Here is a 17604-nt window from a genome sequence, read left to right as displayed (position 1 = left end):
ATGTAGATAGTGGCACCGATTCCCAACAAATGATGATGAATACGATCTTCAACTACATGGAACTGGATGAATATTTTGACTGTTGCAATTCCAATCGGACTTATAACCTGTAACTCTGCCTGAATCATAATCATGCACTGTTAACTGTTGGCCAGAGGAGAACTGGCCCCCCGACTAAGCCTGGTTTCTCCCAAGGTTTTTTCCTCCATTTTTTTCACCTGTTTGTCATCTGATGTCACCTGATGGAGTTTAGGTTCCTTGCCCGGCTTGCTTGGTTGAGAACACTTGATATTGAACAGTGTTTTGATCTGCCTGCACTGACGCTATTGTATGCAAACTGAACTGAGCTGGATGATGACATCACTGTTTTCTCCAGTACTGATATATAGATAAGTTAACTAATTGTTGATTTTTACAATGGAATGAATCAATACTGAATTTACTTAAGCTGGACAATGACACCATTTTCTTCTAGAGCTGCTGTGCAGCCAAAATTATATACCAGTTATCAATGTAAAGCTGCTTTGATACAATCTGCATTGTAAAAAGCGCTATATAAACAAAGGTGACGTGACTTGACCAGATTGCCTCCTTATATATTCCTTATATATTATATATTATTATATTATTATATATTTTTTCCATATTTGGAATCTTACCCTGAGATTTTTTTCATTTTTTTCAATTCATGGTGTAGTTTTATTTTTCCTAAGCTCTTTCTACACACCATGCTTATAATCCCCTCTGCCTCTAAGGTTGCACTAAATAACCACTTCTACCAGAAAGAGTCAGGAGGCAAGATAACGTAACAATGATATTTATTAACAATCAGCAAGCAAAATATTGTAAGATAAAGTTCTTTGCCGTAGGCCCCGTTCGTAGCTCACATCCTAAAGGGTTGTAGACTCTAAATTTCCTGCCTGGAGATGAAGGCAGGGGTGTAGCGGACCCCCTGGGAGGTATGGACAGGGACCATCCTGATGGTGGTGGGGAGGATGGAGGTGAAAGTTGGCGTCAGCATCTGCGAACTCAGAAATGTGTAACGTTCTGATTTTTTATACTCCAAGTGTAAGATAATGATTGGTTAGATCTAAACTAATAGGTGACGTAACATTGAGTCTTCCTGGCAGAGGTTATGTTAGAGCTTTCATTTCCTGCCTATAGTGGCTTCCTATCTCTTGAGCCCATTGTATGACTGCTAGGCTGACTTCTGACTCTTGAAAGTCTCTTTGCAGCCCATCTTGGCTTGGTAACTACAAAAGTATCTCCCCAGGCTCTGTTTCTTGGACTGAGGTTTCTGCCCTTTTTTCTGCCTTTTTTCTGCCTCTGCCTTTTTTTCTCCCAAGCTTTTACCCGGTGATTCTCCAGGTATATACTTGTATTGAGATGCTGCTGGATTTTCTCTGGGCTTTTTTCCCTGCCATTATTATAGGTCAATTATTTTAGGTGATTTCCACTCATATAGCATTCAAGCATTTTAGGTACTTTCCACTCATATAGCATTTAAGTATTTTAGGTACTTTCCACTCATATAGATTTAAGCATTTCTATGTTTAAGCATATATGGCATTATCTTAAAAGCAAGCAAATTGATATTTCTTTGAAGCAGTATCACTATCACAAAACAAAGGGAAAATTATTCATACATTTATGGTGGTGGTGAGCAGGAGAGCAAAAAATTTTGCCCCTCTCAACTTGATGACACCACGTGACCCTGTTTGCCACAGACAAAGAGCTTTTCTTATATATAGCTTAAACCAGGGAAATAACATTTCCTACAACACTGCATACAAGTTTTAGAAATTAAGGTAATGATGGAACTGGACAAACTTTTCTGCCCTGCAGTACAAGTGTAGTAATTAGGATGCAGCATTGCTGCAGATAGTAAAAGTCCTGCATGTTTTTAAATTGTAATTATCTGCATGTAATTACATTTATAATTACACTGTTGACCCTTCTCTTACACCTTAACCCACCTTTAAACCTACCCATACCACCAAATCTGTCCTTAACTTTACCCATATTCCACCTCAATAGCAGCAAAAGTGTTTTAAAATACAATACGAACACAATAAGTGCATTGTACTTATATTTTTGATGTAACATAGTAGTTAAGGCCACCTAATATAAAGTACTTTACAGATTTGCAGACACGTTTTTCACATGTCACTCAAACCAGGAAACTCTTTAGTTCAGAGAAACTGAAACTGAAGTGCAGTTGAGCTGTTGTGTGTTAGTGTCTCTGTGTTCATGCAGTAAAATGGCAGAAGGCAGAATTTCTCAGGATGAGTTCAAGTGTCCAGTGTGTCTGGACCTCCTGAAGGATCCAGTGACCATTCCCTGTGGACACAGTTACTGTAGGAGCTGTATTACAGGCTGTTGGGATCAGGAGGATCAGATGAGAGTCTACAGCTGCCCTCAGTGCAAACAGACCTTCAGTCCAAGACCTGCTTTAGCTGAAAACACCATGCTGGCTGAAGTGGTGGAGAAACTGAAGAAGAGAAAACGTCCTGCTGACTGTTACGCTGGAGCTGGAGATGTGCAGTGTGACGTCTGTACTGGAAGAAAATACAAAGCTGTCAAATCTTGTCTTGTGTGTCTGGAGTCTTACTGTCAGAATCACCATGAAGAACATGAAAGTTTCTTTAAAAGAAAGAGGCACAATCTGACTGAAGCCACTGGACGACTGCAGGAGATGATCTGCCAAACACATGATAAACTCCTTGAGGTTTTCTGCCGCACTGACCAGAAGTTTATATGTGTGCTGTGTACGATGGATGAACATAAAAACCATGACACTGTATCAGCTGCAGCACAGAGGACAGAGAAACAGGTATGAAATATAAACTAGACACTGATTAAATATTGTTGTAATATTGTTGTGCAGACGTCAGCAGAAGTGAACAGTAGCTGTAAGTGGACTTTCACTGAATTTCTGCTCCTCACTGAACTTAACAAAAATATTTATTGAAAGACACAGTTAACATTGATAAACACAAACTTTTGTAAAACAGGCTTTGATGAAGCAACATGAAATAATAGAAAATATTCACCGTTTGTTTGACAAAATATATCTCTGTAAAGAATAACACAAATCACTTCTGGCTTTCGCTTCTGTTCTGTGTTTTCAAAATTATTTTTTGATGGAAATGTGATGCCCGTATTCATGTAAATTAGAATGACTGATTCCTGATCAACATTTTATAACTGATGGCAGTTATTAGTTATTAACAGAAATACTCAATGTAGTGATCCAGTAATCCATTTTCCATCCAGTAATCCATCTGTGTCAGTTTCTCTTTTATGATACTTATGCTTGCAGTGTGAAACAGAAATTTGTGCTTCATGTAAATTCATGTTCGATGGTGTAAACTGATCTATCATCCCTTCAGGAGTTTGAAACTACTGCCATTGGTTATTAATTCTACTGTAACTGGATTCAACTCTTCTGATGATTCTGTCAAGGGTCAGGTGAAGAGATGAAGCGAGGACTCAGTAATGCATAAGTTAAGGGCTTTTATTAGATATAAAAATAAAACAAAAACGGTAACACTTTACAACAAGGTTTATTAGTTAAACATTAGTTATTGTATTAACTAATCATTTTTATTGTTACAGAAACTAGAGTTGTTCATTGTTTGTTCATGCTGGTTCACAGTGCATTAACTAATGTTAATGCAGGATTTAAAGGTGCCGTAGTATTGAAAATTTAATTTACCTTAATAATTAGAGTTCTGTACATGGAAATGACATACAGTGAGTCTCAAACACCATTGTTTCCTCCTTCTTATGTAATTTGATTTGTGCAAAAGACCTCTGAAGAACAGGCGAATCTCAACATAACACCAACTGTGATGCAACAGTCGGGATCATTAATATGTACGCCCCCAATATTTGCATATGCCAGCCCATGTTCAAGGCATTAGACAAGCCAGTATTAACGTCTGGATCTGTGCACAACTGAATCAACTGACTTTATGCAGGTAAGCAAGCAAGAACTAAAGTGAAAAATGGCAGATGGAGCAATAATAACTGACATGATCCATGATATCATGATATTTTTAGTGATATTTGTAAATTGTCTTTCTAAATGTTTTGTTAGCATGTTGCTAATGTACTGCTAAATGTGGTTAAAGTTACCATTGTTTCTTACTGTATTTACGGAGACCAGAGCCGTCGTTATTTTTATTATTAAACACTTGCAGTCTGTATAATTCATAAACACAACTTCATTCTTTATAAATCTCTCCAACAGTGTGTAATGTCAGCTTTAGCCCCGTTAGCTGCAGCATACTATCAAACTCATTCAGAATCAAATGTAAACATCCAAATAAATACCATACTTACATGATCTGATATGCTGCATAACAAACACTTTGTAAAGATCCATTTTGAGGATTTATATTAGCTGTGTTAACTTTGTTTATGCAATGTATTATAGAGTTGCGAGCTTTGGGACGGGGAGCATTAGCATTTAAAGGGGAAGCATGCTATATCAGCGTATATTTAATGATGCCCCAAAATAAGCAGTTAAAAAACTGAATAATAAAAAAATCTATGGGGTATTTTGAGCTGAAACTTCACAGACACATTCAGAGGACACCTTAGACTTATATTACATCTTATGAAAAGGGTTCTAGGCCACCTTTAAGATTGTATAAAAGATTTTAATAATGTATTAGTAAATGCTGAAAGTAACATTAACAAAGATTAATAAATGCAGTAGAAGTGCAGTTCATTATTAGTTCATGTTAACTAATGAACCTTATTGTAAAGTGTTACCACAAAAACCAACAAAAACCATCCCATGGGAGGAAACAAGACCAGCAACTGGACAAGCCATGACCTGGCTAAGCAAACAGGATCTGGCAGGGCAGGACACCAGGGGAACATTCGACGACGATCTGGCACAGGACTGCAAACACAAGGAGAATAAGAGCAAACAAGGCAGGTTATGAGAGAAAACAGGTGGGGCTAATGAACCAATAAACAGGTAACAAATGGGTGGGGTTAAGACAATAGACAGGAGAGCATGTGGCACAAGGAAACAAATATGACAAGCCATGTGCTCACACCGAACATGACAAAAACAAGAGCTCATGGCCAATAAACACAATCACAAGCCATGTGCTCTAAGAATACAACGCGAATACGCACCTAATAAGAACACGAATAAACCATGAACCACAGAACCGAAACCAAACTAGACATGAGTGCTGGAATCCGAACACCACGCTTTGAACATGAAACAAAGCACACAGACCAAGAGATCGCACACTTACACAAAGACAAGATAATACAGAAGCATCAGGGCTCTGTCACAAAACCAAAAATAAACTCAAAGTTACAGAACTCTGACAGATATAGTGACAATAGTATGATGTGACATCTCTGTTATTGGTTTGTGCTCCAGAACCAGCTGAAGGAAACGCAGAGGTTGTTCCAGCAGAGGATCCAGCAGAGAGAGAAAGATCTTCAGCAGCTGAGAGAGGCTGTAGAGTCTCATAAGGTGAGTCTGGAGAAGAAGAGAAGTTTGAGAAGTCTCAGTCAGAACTCACTGAAGCCACTGTGTGATTGTGATGTGTGTCCTAACAGAGCTCTGCACAGACAGCAGTGGAGGACAGTGAGAGGATCTTTCACTGAGCTCATCCGCTCCATTGAGAGAAGCCGCTCTGAGGCCACACAGCGGATCAGAGATCAGGAAAAGACTGCAGTAAGTCGAGCTGAAGGACGACTGGAGCGACTGGAGCAGGAGATCAATGATATGAGGAGGAGAGATGCTGAGCTGGAGCAGCTTTCACACACACAGGATCACATCCATTTCCTGCAGGTAACAGAGATCTAGAAGAACAGAATCATAGCAGACTTGAACAAGAGACTCGCAGAGAAACATTTCATGAGAGCAGAATGAACCTTTGACTGAAGTGTTGTCAAGAATTCTGTGTTATGTTATATATTCATAAGGTAGATCCTCATCTGTTCTTCTGGGATATATATTTAGCTGCCAAGCTGCCAAACTTTAGCTGAAAAACTTGTTTTCAACAAACAGTTCAAAACTTCCAGAACATTGAAACTTTTTTAAACCAAATTTTCCCTTTGGTTTTTACATCATGGTGAAATCTTGATGGTACCAGTTTTGAGTAATTTCACCAAATTTACTTCAAGTGATCTTCAAATCTGATCAAATGGATTTGCATTTTCATAATTGTTTGCATGAGTATCACACCCATGAGTATCTCTATCTGGATCGCATGGTGCACTACCCAGATGACTCCTGTGCACCTTATATCACGCTGGCCTCAAAGAGCAGACAGAGGTGTGCCTGCCTGTGGATGGCCCTCAAGGGACATTCTGTGAGTATGTGGAGCCGGTGTTCTCCAGCTGTGTTTCTCCCCTTCACAGTGGGTGAAGAGGAGGAGGATCCCAAATACGGTGGTCCTGGAGCTGCCTATTCTCCCAACCTTGAGATCTCACCTTCTCCACTGGTCCCATGAGGCCTACTAGACTTTCTGGTTCCGAATAGTTCCCTGGCCCTCCTTCCTCTGCTGGTCCCGCCCAGCCTCCGGGCTCCTTTGTCTCCGCTGGTCCCATCCATCCTCCAAGCTCCAGCATTCCAACCATGGAGGTCATCCAAAGCCCCGTCGTCCTCGCAAGTTCTATCCAGCTCCTCCCTTTCCACTGGCTTCATTCAGCTTTCATCCATGTTTCACAACCGGCCTCTAGACCTCTGGCTGCACCTCAGCCCTCCACTCCTTTGGCTCCACAGTGCTCATGCTTCCCTCCAGTTCCTCCTTCGGCCTTGCTCCCACCGGATCTGCTTCTGTCTTCTGAGCCCCCAGTTCCAGAGGTGCAGCGTAAAATTCGTTTGTGCATTTTTCGAAAACGGTTTGAGAGATCGACTTGAATTCCATGAAGAACCAGATGGTTCAATTTTCGTGAAAATCAGAGTAACGGCCTAGGAGGAGTTTGAAAAAGTAGGTTTTTCAGAAAATTCAAATTATGAATTTAATGACGGTAAATGATGTCATAGAATGCAATCAATTCGTCTTGAGCCAAGGAATCAGAGAAAAAATTTGTTTCTAACCCTTACGGTTCAGAAGTTATAAACATAAACATGAGTGCAACTTTGGACAGCTGGTGGCGCTAGACTGTCCTCTAACTGTGTCCTCTGTGTCCACACCTTCTGCTTTTAGTTCTTTAACAGAATCGTTGGTCGTTTGTATATCTAAATGTAGACCACGGAGTGCTGGGGTCAGTACAGAGTCTATCGCTTCTCTTACTGTCAAAGCCACAATCGAATCGAGAGTACTTTCTGCTCTTTGAGTGCTAGCTTGATACTGTTAGCAATAGCAGCGTCAAGATCCTCTCTGGAGATCGTGGCGTCTTTTAATTTTTTCTTTATTGGCGATTGTTCAATCTCTCTTTTCCGGCTGTCCTTGACTGCTGGGGTACTCATAGTGGGCTAAGTAAAGAATTGGTTCAGAATTTACTGACAGGATATATACAATTTCTGGCAAAGTGAGAGCAAAGGACTATGCATGCTTTGCTGCAAAAGGGTCACATGATCTCCAAGTTTGCTTGTTACTTGTTTATTTACTCATTTATTTAATTACTTAATTTTATTATCACGGCAAATGACACCCACAAAATGTGAATCATTGTCCATCATTTTGCGAGCAACTAGTGATGAAGAAAAATGCCATGTTGCAATATTGAAAATATTTCCATTTTAAACCATGAAGGCGAGCCAGTGGATATCATAAGCAATGTGCAAACTTTGTGTGAGAGTAAATGCCGGTGCAGAAGTATCAAACACCAGTCAACTATTTACTACAGAAACTAAAAGTAAAAACTGACAGAGGGTCCGCCATCTGGCACTGCATTAACGACGCATATTCTCTTAGAGAAGATGAGAGATTAATCTAATTTATTTTCTTATTTTTATCAACATGGAATTGCCAATGCAATTCCACTAATGCCAACGTAATTTTCGAATCTATTCAAAAGAATGTTGTGGTTGATAGTGTCAAATGCAGCACTAAGATCTAGTAACACTAATAGAGAGGTACAGCCATGATCTGATGATAAGAGCTACTGTATACAGGCCACCAGGGCACCATACAGACTTTATCAAAGAATTTGCTTAATATATATATATATATATATATATATATATATAAAATACAATAGCATGTTATTATTTAGATAGATATTTAGATATTTAGATATTATTTAGATAGATAATTAGATATCTTTGCAACAAACACAGAAGAGACAAGCATTATTTCTGGCATCTGTAACCCGAATATCATTGCATGTCCTTTACTTTGCATAATAATAACGTAGCCTATACAGCAACATTCAAAGAAGAAAGAGAGAAAACTCTTTACATGTGTCGCGCTCATAACCTCTGAACATGACACAAACAATGATCAAATGCACATTGACGGATCTTCTTCGGTCTGTTCTCCAAAATGTAATCAAATGTATATTTCAGCAGGCGCGTGTAAACTGCTTAACCTTGTCAACGTGTAGCGGTTGTTCCTCTGCGTTGTGTTGAATTTTTGATGGTAAATAAAGAATTATCCACACAAAGCTGGTTTTTGACCAAGGTGATTTAATTGCAGTGCCTGGTTGTGTTCACAACAGCATTACAATGTTGTTTGAATACCATTTAACATACCTGTGTGGTAAAACACACAAACAGACAGGCACTGTTATCTACAACTGCTCTTAATTGTGCCTGTTAACCACAAAATACATGTTAAGTACACCAGGTAGTTAACCACAGATCACACAATGAATGCAATATACAATATATATAAAATATATCTCTTAAGTGTACAAAATATATTAAGACTAAAATATATATTTAGTTTACAAAATATAATTATACATACACGTCGTTTTAGTTAAACATATCGATCTATTATTTATCAATTTATATTTATCTATATATAAATATTACTTAATTGAGATGTTAGCCACATAGCCGCTAACATATCTTTCACACACGCGACGCACACACTTTGCCGCCATCTCACGCAATGCACTATTCACCAGTAAAGAGCACTCAAATAAACTACATTTACCAGGTTGATAACACGAACTAATGGTCAAATATAACATCACACAGAATACTTTCTCGTATTTGATCATATAAACATGACATGAACACTTATAACACATTTTAACATTTATATATATATATAAAAATAACAAAAATGATTTATAATCTGGTGTAACAACATATCCCTGCTACAAACGCAAAGGCGTTAATTTTCAAGATAGGTCGCCGGCGCCGCCATTGCGCAACTACTGCGGGACGGCGGATGTTCATTACATACTCTCTGAACAATGGTAGCTTATTTAATGTATAAATTAACATATATGTCCATAAAAACGGTAAAGAAATGCTATATACTTTTGTTATCATGACAATCTGTTTGGTTGTAAATATTGGCTGTATGAATTGAAATCGAATGAAACTGATACCTGTGGAACTTGACAGCATATGCAGTTCAACTAAAGCCGAATTCAGACTGCACGATTTTAGCCCCAACAGGTTTTGAGAAATCGCAGACAAATGCCCGAAATCACAGGCAAATCGGTGCTCGTTCACACGAGTGTCAATCACGCAGTGTGAATGATTAAAGACGCGATCTGAGAGAATCGCCGATGAGTCGCCGACAACCGTGAGATATTTGGCATGCTAAATATCTGGACCTGTCGGCGATTCAAAATCCTGCTGTGTGAAAAGTGTTCTGACTGAAAACTACATCGGCGATGACCGACAGCCAATGAGAGAGCAAGATACAGAGCAGCGGGGAGTTCGGGGAGGAATTATAGACCACTCTCATTGCAGAACACACAATCCTTGTTCCTCGCGTCTCCCCAACCATTTCCTCCTCCATATTTGTCTTTTCTTTTTCTTGTTTTCGCTGCAAATCAGCGCACAGGCAATTAATATTGCAAGCTTCTTGCGGGCTACCATTTTTAATAATAATAATATCTCCGGTCTTGCACGCGTGATATCGCGTTGTTTCCTTCTCACATCTCGCGTTTGTTTGGTTGTGAAACGTAGTTTGCGTGCCAGACAGAGTTGTCGGTGATTCTTCCTATTGTAAAGTCATGCAGTGTGAAACCTTCTGTCTCCGATCCATCGTGCAGTGTGAACACAGCAGCGACTGAATGCTGGCCAAGATAGTCATGCAGTGTGAAAAGAACAGTGACCCGACTACTTTGAAAATCGTGCAGTCTGAACTCTGCTGAACGATCCAAGTGAGAACCCGCCTCAGACGATTCAGCGCGTGCAGGGAACTGAACAAATCATTCAAACTGATTCGCGAATCAATTTAGACAGTTTTACCAACTTGTTTGATCAAGTCTTTGAACAGAATCGACTCAAAAGAGTGATTCATTTGTGAATGGGGCATCGTTCATGAAAAAAAAAGAGACAGCACGCTTGGAATAAATTACGCATTTCTTAATATGTACAGTATTGAATTAAAATTAAAAACGAGAGGAACGTCGCCAAATGTTACGGAAGCCCTAAACGGCCATGGATTATTATTTTTTTCTATTTTGTTTTCTCGTGATCACGACTTATTTTCTCGTGATCTCGAGATAACAAAAATTTTGTCGTGATCACGACTTAATCTCTGCTCTAAATTACACAAATGTGCCAACAGGTGGCAGTATATTACCAAATATAACTAGTGATGCACTGTAAATATCCACTTTACTGTATTAGTTCATACTGGCTCAGATTGTACGAGTTTCGGACAGAGAGTTTTCGTGATCGCTTTATTTTGTGCAGTATTGTGTGCCTTAAGCGATTAACTTAACTGTTAAATGACTGATTATAATTATTTTGCTTAAAAGTGTATCTGTTATCGTTCTGACTAGTTGCATGACTCACCACAGTTTCACAACTGCAATAGTTCGGTGTGATACTAAACTTATTGCTTATTAAAACTAATTTTGATGTCACTGTATAGTACTCTGTTTGAACCTTATTGTGTATCTTTAAGACGCTGTTTTAATCATCGCAGTTTCAGTGTTCGTTTACCTAAATATGTCACTTAATGTATATTGATAAGAAATATTATTTATAGCCTATGTCATTTAATTCAGTGATAGTGTGTAACCTATTGTATTTTCTACATTTCTTTGTAGGAAACAACACATATACACATAAACACGCTTCTCAAACAGCAAACAGCAAGATTGTTTTAGCCAATATCAACTGAATTCAAGTTTTTTTGTTGTTGTTTTTTGGAAATCTGGAGTATTGCACCTCTTTTTAATGGAAGATAGGAGGAAGACAGTTTAACGCACATGATATCACAGCCTATCCTACATGACAAATAAAAATAACAAACACATTATGTAATATATTTAAATGAGTATGGAAAATAAAGTTGGTTTAATCTAAAAGGTTTTAGAATTATAGAATAATCTGGCATCTTTCTGAAGGCACTCTGCCTGCGCTTGAGATGCTCTGTTGAATATTATGTTAAATACACAAACAATATGTTAAGCGTACATTTATTGAACAGTGATTGATTAGCCTATATGTATTTATTGATTGTAAACTTTATTATTTAGTGAAGTAAACATTTAGCTGAAATATCCACAAGATATAAGAGCGCATGATTTATCCGTCGATCAGATGCGCGTCAAAGTTGTGTTCGTTACTATAGCAATAGTAGAATCCGGGTACAGTGTGTTTCAGAATCAATCATTGTAAAAAGAACTTTTATGTCGTGATCACGAGAAAACAACTTTTGTTATCTCGAGATCACGAGAAAATAAGTCGTGATCACGAGAAAACAAGATAGAAAAAAAATTAAATAATCCATGGCCGTTTAGAGCTTCCGTAAAATGTAGTGAAGTAAAAGTACAGATTTTTCATTACAAATGTACTCAAGTTAAAGTAAAAGTACCCACATTTAAATCTACTTTAAAAAGTACAAATTTTCCAAAAAACTACTCAAGTACATGTAACGAAGTAAATGTACTTCGTTACTACCCACCTCTGGTCGTAATCATACTCTAGATCTAATATTGTCATATGGAATCGATATTGATGCCATAGAAATTCTGCAGCAGAGTGATAACATCTCAGATCATTATCTAGTCTCGTGTATACTACATTCAGGATTTAGACCGTACCATAGTACTGAGACGGTTCTCATTAGAGTTACTAATGATTTGCTCTTATCATAAGATTACGGTTGTATATCTCTATTAGTGTTTCCTGGATCTTATTGAAATTCAGAAAAAACTGATATTCTAATTTTTGGACCGAAAACTTCTTCACGCAGTAACCTAGAATACTGTCTAACACTTGATGGCTGCTCTGTTAAGTCTTCGTCGTCAGTTAGGAACCTGGGTGTGCTCTTTGATACCAATCTTTCATTTGAAGGTCATGTTACTAGCATCTGCAAAACTGCATTCTTCCATCTGAAAAAAATATCTAAACTACGGCATATGCTCTCAATGAAAATGCAGAACAGTTAGTTCATGCGTTCATGACCTCGAGGTTAGATTACTGTAACGCTCTACTGGGTGGTTGTTCTGCTCGCTTGATAAATAAACTACAGCTCGTACAAAATGCAGCAGCTAGAGTTCTTACTAGAACTAGGAAGTATGACCATATTAGCCCAGTTCTGTCATCACTGCATTGGCTTCCTGTTAAACATCGTATAGATTTTAAAATCTTGCTAATTACTTACAAAGCACTAAATGGTTTAGCTCCCCATTATCTAAGCGAGCTCTTAACACATTATAGTCTATTATCACTGTGAAGTTGCTTTGAAGCAATCTGTATTGTGAATAGCGCCATATAAATGAAGATGACTTGACTTATTATTTCCACACTTTCATGGTTTCTGGACAAATATTTTTTTAAATGTGCTCATAACCAACCCAAAATGGTATTTTGCTGTTGATGTCATTAAATTTTTAAATACATAATTTCAATATTCACTAAATATTTGGATTCATGATCGCAGTCTTTCTAATAATGTTTAAAACTGATATATTTCTTATGCTAATATTAAGCTGCTTATATGTTCTTAGAACATGGTGATTTTCTGCTAAAATGCAGTGTCATTATGTTACCATGATATCTAGTTTACCTGTGTCCAGAAACGGCCCTGAATGTGACACCACTTGATCTGTTACATTTATGTTATTGGCAGATGATTTATCATCCAAATGATTCTTAGAAAGTTCACATATAATGTAAATTGCAAACGCTAGAATTTGTAGCTCTAATGTCATACAATGAATAAGAGAAGTGTTGGATTGAGAAGAGTTACTAAAGATCAACAAGAGCTGCTCAAATCTGACAGTAGTGCAGGTTATTGGCTGAAGTGTGGAGGTGATGAGCTTTGATTTCTGTTTTCTGTAGAGTTTCCAGTCTCTCTCAGCTCCTCCTGAATCTACAGACGTAAATGACGATCCCTTCAGTTCTCTCTCCTTTTTTGATGGCGTGAGAGAATCTGTCCGTCAGCTGAGAGACAAACTGGATGATTTCTGCAAAGAGGAGCTGAAGAAGATCTCTGACAGAGGTAAAGTCCTGGAGATTCATCTGTTCTCAGAAATGATCCTCCATCATCTTATGTAGAAGATCATATTAGAAATGTCTTAGGAACGGATGCAGGGATCATTTTCTCTTAACATGATAATCACACTCTTCATGTCTGTTGATTTCCACAGTCACTTTCACCAGCATTGTTCCCAGGACCAGAACCGACTTCCTACAATGTAAGTCACTGAGAAAACAAGAAGAAAAACTCACTGAGTGTGTTCATGTTCTTCCTGTAGAAGGAGAAAGAAAACATGACAGAAGGGTTTTATAGTTGATCACATAAATTATGATTAGCACATGATAACTGGTAAACTTTACTGAAACCCTGTTGATATACTGACATTAAGGGTCCATAATTATGCAGTAGTTAAGCACTAACACACTCGTAGTAATAAAGAACTGAACATATATTAAGGGCTTATTAGCATTTTTTTACTACTTATCAAACATTTGAAGGATAAATAAGCAGCAATAATTAATAGTTAACTGAATGTACAGTAAATGCCTTCTAGGTGCGTGTACCTTCGGATAATTGATCGTTTTTTTTTTTCTTTGAAATGGAAAAACTAAGAAACTGTTCATTTATCACATATTCGACCCATGAACATAAATAAACAAATCTTGCATCATATTCGCGTAGACGCCATTCTTCTTATGATGTAACGAGTACATCAGGTGTTCTGGGAAGTGTTCCCGGTTCTGGCTGACCTAATCTATGCAGCCCAACAATTGACATGATTTGAATTGTAGAAGTAGATAATAGTTTATGTTTATGCCAAGATAAAGAGATGTGGGTAACACTTTCTATGCAGACCATGCTTATAATGATTTATAGGCCCATTTATACTTATTTATAAGTATTACTATTCTATAAATACATTTATAAAGACTCATTAATACCTATACTGCATTATAAGAACAGTTATAGATACATTTATATTATTTTTATAATTACTTATAAGCCATGCATTTGCTTTTTCAATGCTCATGCTCATAATCCATTATACACTGATTTATAAATTATCATATATAAAATAGTTCCAGAGACATTTGTTTGCTGTACCAATTAGTTATTATGTTTTAAATGGCTAACGTTTGCATTAGAGGTCATGAATCATGATTTGTTCAAATCTATATCTCCTCAGCCATATGCATGGAATTGCTTATAGCAGTTTGAAATTATACTTTTAAAATATTGTTTTGCTAATATGTAACATTATATAAATGATTTCTGTTTTTTTATTATTATTATTATTATTATTATTATTATTATTACTACTACTACAGGAATTGTTGTTCATTAGTTACATTTACAAGTAAGCAACTTAAATGACGGAGAAATATTAATAAATATCCTGATGAATCTGAGCTTTATAATGGCAGTGAATGGGACCAATAAGTATGAGCTGAAGAAAGTGCTTCTATCCACATCCATCTCCACACGGCTTCAGGGGGTTAATAAAGGGCTTCTAAAGCAAAGCGAAGCAATGCGTTTGTGTTAAAAAAAAAAAAATCCATATTTAACAAGTTATGAAGTAAAATATCTAGCTTCCACCAGACCGCCTTCCATATTCAAGTTACTAAGAAAGTGTAAACTGGCATCACATCAGTTACACTTTTTCTGTAAGTTGAATAGTTAAGGTGAAGGACGTAGCGTAAGCTTTGTGAACTGCGAGAGTTTTACACTTTATTCCTATGTTTCTTCGTACTCTGTTTTCATGCACTAATTTTGTACTTAATATACTAAAAATTCTTCTTTAGTACTCTTTAAGATCATCTTAAGAACATCTAAGTGTACACATCTATGCTATTTTGAGACACCATGAATATGAAGTAAAATGTGCTCTCTGTATTTAAAAAATGTATTTAGCTACCACTTATAGTACATTTGAACCCATAGTGTACTATAAGAGGTAACTAAATATATTTTTTTAATACAGAGATAGTATGTTAAAAGCACATTTTAGTTCATATTCATGGTGTTTTAAAATAGCACAGATGAGTACACTTAGATGTTCTTAAGATTATCTTAAGAAGTACTAAAGAAGAATTTTTAGTATAAAAATTGTGCGCGAAAATAGAGCACTTTAAGTACATTATAGAAGTGTACTTTATTTTCCCCGTGATTAAAGTCTTCCTGGTAGAACTTTAGCTGGCGCTATCATTTCCTGTTCTACATAATAACTAGCAAATGCTTAAGACACTAATTTTTATAATTTTATGTAACATACAGGATAAATAAGGACGTAAGAACTATACACTATAGTCTCAGTACTGGCATGAGTGCAGTTATTGCTCATTGAGAGAAGCAACACACATGATGTTTGTCATGTCGCCTCACACAGCCAGAACACAAACACTCTTCTGCAGAAAAACTAATATAACAGAAACTATTTACATATCAAACATACAGTAACTGAACATTGAACACTAACAGGTCTTTTCCTCAAAAACACATAAAATAACACTTGATTTCAACATTTACTCTCCTGATCCAGACCTATACAAAGCATGCTGGAAACTAAAAATCATCTGCCCAGTTTCAGTTCATTCAACACTAATTATTCAGGTAGTTCCAACACAAATGGATTAAGTAAACTTCAGTTTTACATATTTAAGTGGATTTTACACAATAAAATTAAGTAAAGACAAAATGTCCATTAATACAGTATGTGGGTTTAACTTATTTTAATTAAGTAAATTTAACAAGCAGTAAAAATTATTTTTATGGTGTACATTAAAAGATCAGATTCATAATTCCCAATTGTGATGTGTTTTATCTCCATCAGATTCTCATCAGTTCACTCTGGATCTGAACACAGTGAATAAATACCTCTGTCTGACTGAGAGGAACAGAGTGATTACTGACGCTGACACAGTCCAGTCGTATCCTGATCATCCAGACAGATTTGATTATTATCGTCAGGTGTTGTGTAGAGAGAGTGTGAGTGATCGACGCTGTTACTGGGAGATTGAGTGGAGTGGAGAACATGTGTCTATATCAGTGTCATATAAGAGCATCAGCAGGAAGGGATGGGGTAATGAGTGTTTATTTGGACGTAATGATCAGTCCTGGAGTTTGTACTGCTCTCCTGACAGTTACTCATTCATACACAATGACATAGAGACTGATCTCCCTGTAGAGTCCATCAGGAGAATAGGAGTGTATGTGGATCACAGTGCAGGAACTCTGTCCTTCTACAGCATCTCTGGAGACACAATGAACCTCATCCACACAGTCCAGACCACATTCACTCAACCACTCTATCCTGGGTTTTGGGTTTATAATGGATCATCAGTGAAACTGTGTTGATGAATCAGAACAGATTCTAGAGAGATTCTACCCATAATGCTTTGAGCTGCATGATAATTCAGTGTCTGTCACACACTGACTTGAATAGATGATCCAAGTTAAGAGGCTTGATGGAGCAAGACGATGAAGACTTATATTTAATAAACACCAGCAGGAAACATTAACTCAAAAACAATGAACATAAGATGACTTGAGGGTTAAAGGGACTAAATGAAGGATGGGTGATGGTGATGAGTTGTCATGGTTAGAGGCAAGGGTTGCTATGGAAATTAACAATATAGCAATGGAAACAGGAACTAGAAACTAAACCACAGGAACTGAAGACCTATTCTAAAAAACATGTTCAGGTTCTTCCGGTCGAGCCCTAGAGCCATATTGTTTGAGTAAACGATGAGATCCCACTAAACTCTAATAAAAGTACATTATTTAAAAACACCTGATACTGTTTTTCATAGTGATTTATGTTTTATTACTGGTTATAGCTATCAAGAACATCATTGTACTTTATATGATAAGGCTGAGTTGCCATCTTTGTATACTGGAAGAACTTATAAATAAAACATTACCAATTGAAAGTCTATTTGTGGTCTAGCTCCATCTTACTTGTCTCTCAGCTTTTCAAATACAAATGTCTGTTACAATCTTCGTTCAAACAATATGTTATATCTTAAAGTTTCTAGAGTTTGAACAG

The 17604-nt window shown here is 37.1% G+C and overlaps 1 protein-coding gene and 1 pseudogene across 1 annotated transcript in view; both read left to right on the top strand.

Annotated features, from left to right (window-relative positions):
• Positions 1-17604, top strand: part of LOC125244585 (tripartite motif-containing protein 16-like) — a 112366-nt gene that overhangs the window by 63145 nt on the left and 31617 nt on the right. The window lies entirely within an intron of this gene.
• LOC125244586 lies at positions 1703-17491 on the top strand (annotated as a pseudogene).

The sequence above is a fragment of the Megalobrama amblycephala genome, linkage group LG14 (genome assembly GCF_018812025.1).
Source record: "Megalobrama amblycephala isolate DHTTF-2021 linkage group LG14, ASM1881202v1, whole genome shotgun sequence".
NCBI classification, from domain to species: domain Eukaryota; kingdom Metazoa; phylum Chordata; class Actinopteri; order Cypriniformes; family Xenocyprididae; genus Megalobrama; species Megalobrama amblycephala.
The sequence above is the reverse complement of the archived record's forward strand: the minus strand, read 5'-3'. Positions and strand labels throughout refer to the sequence as shown.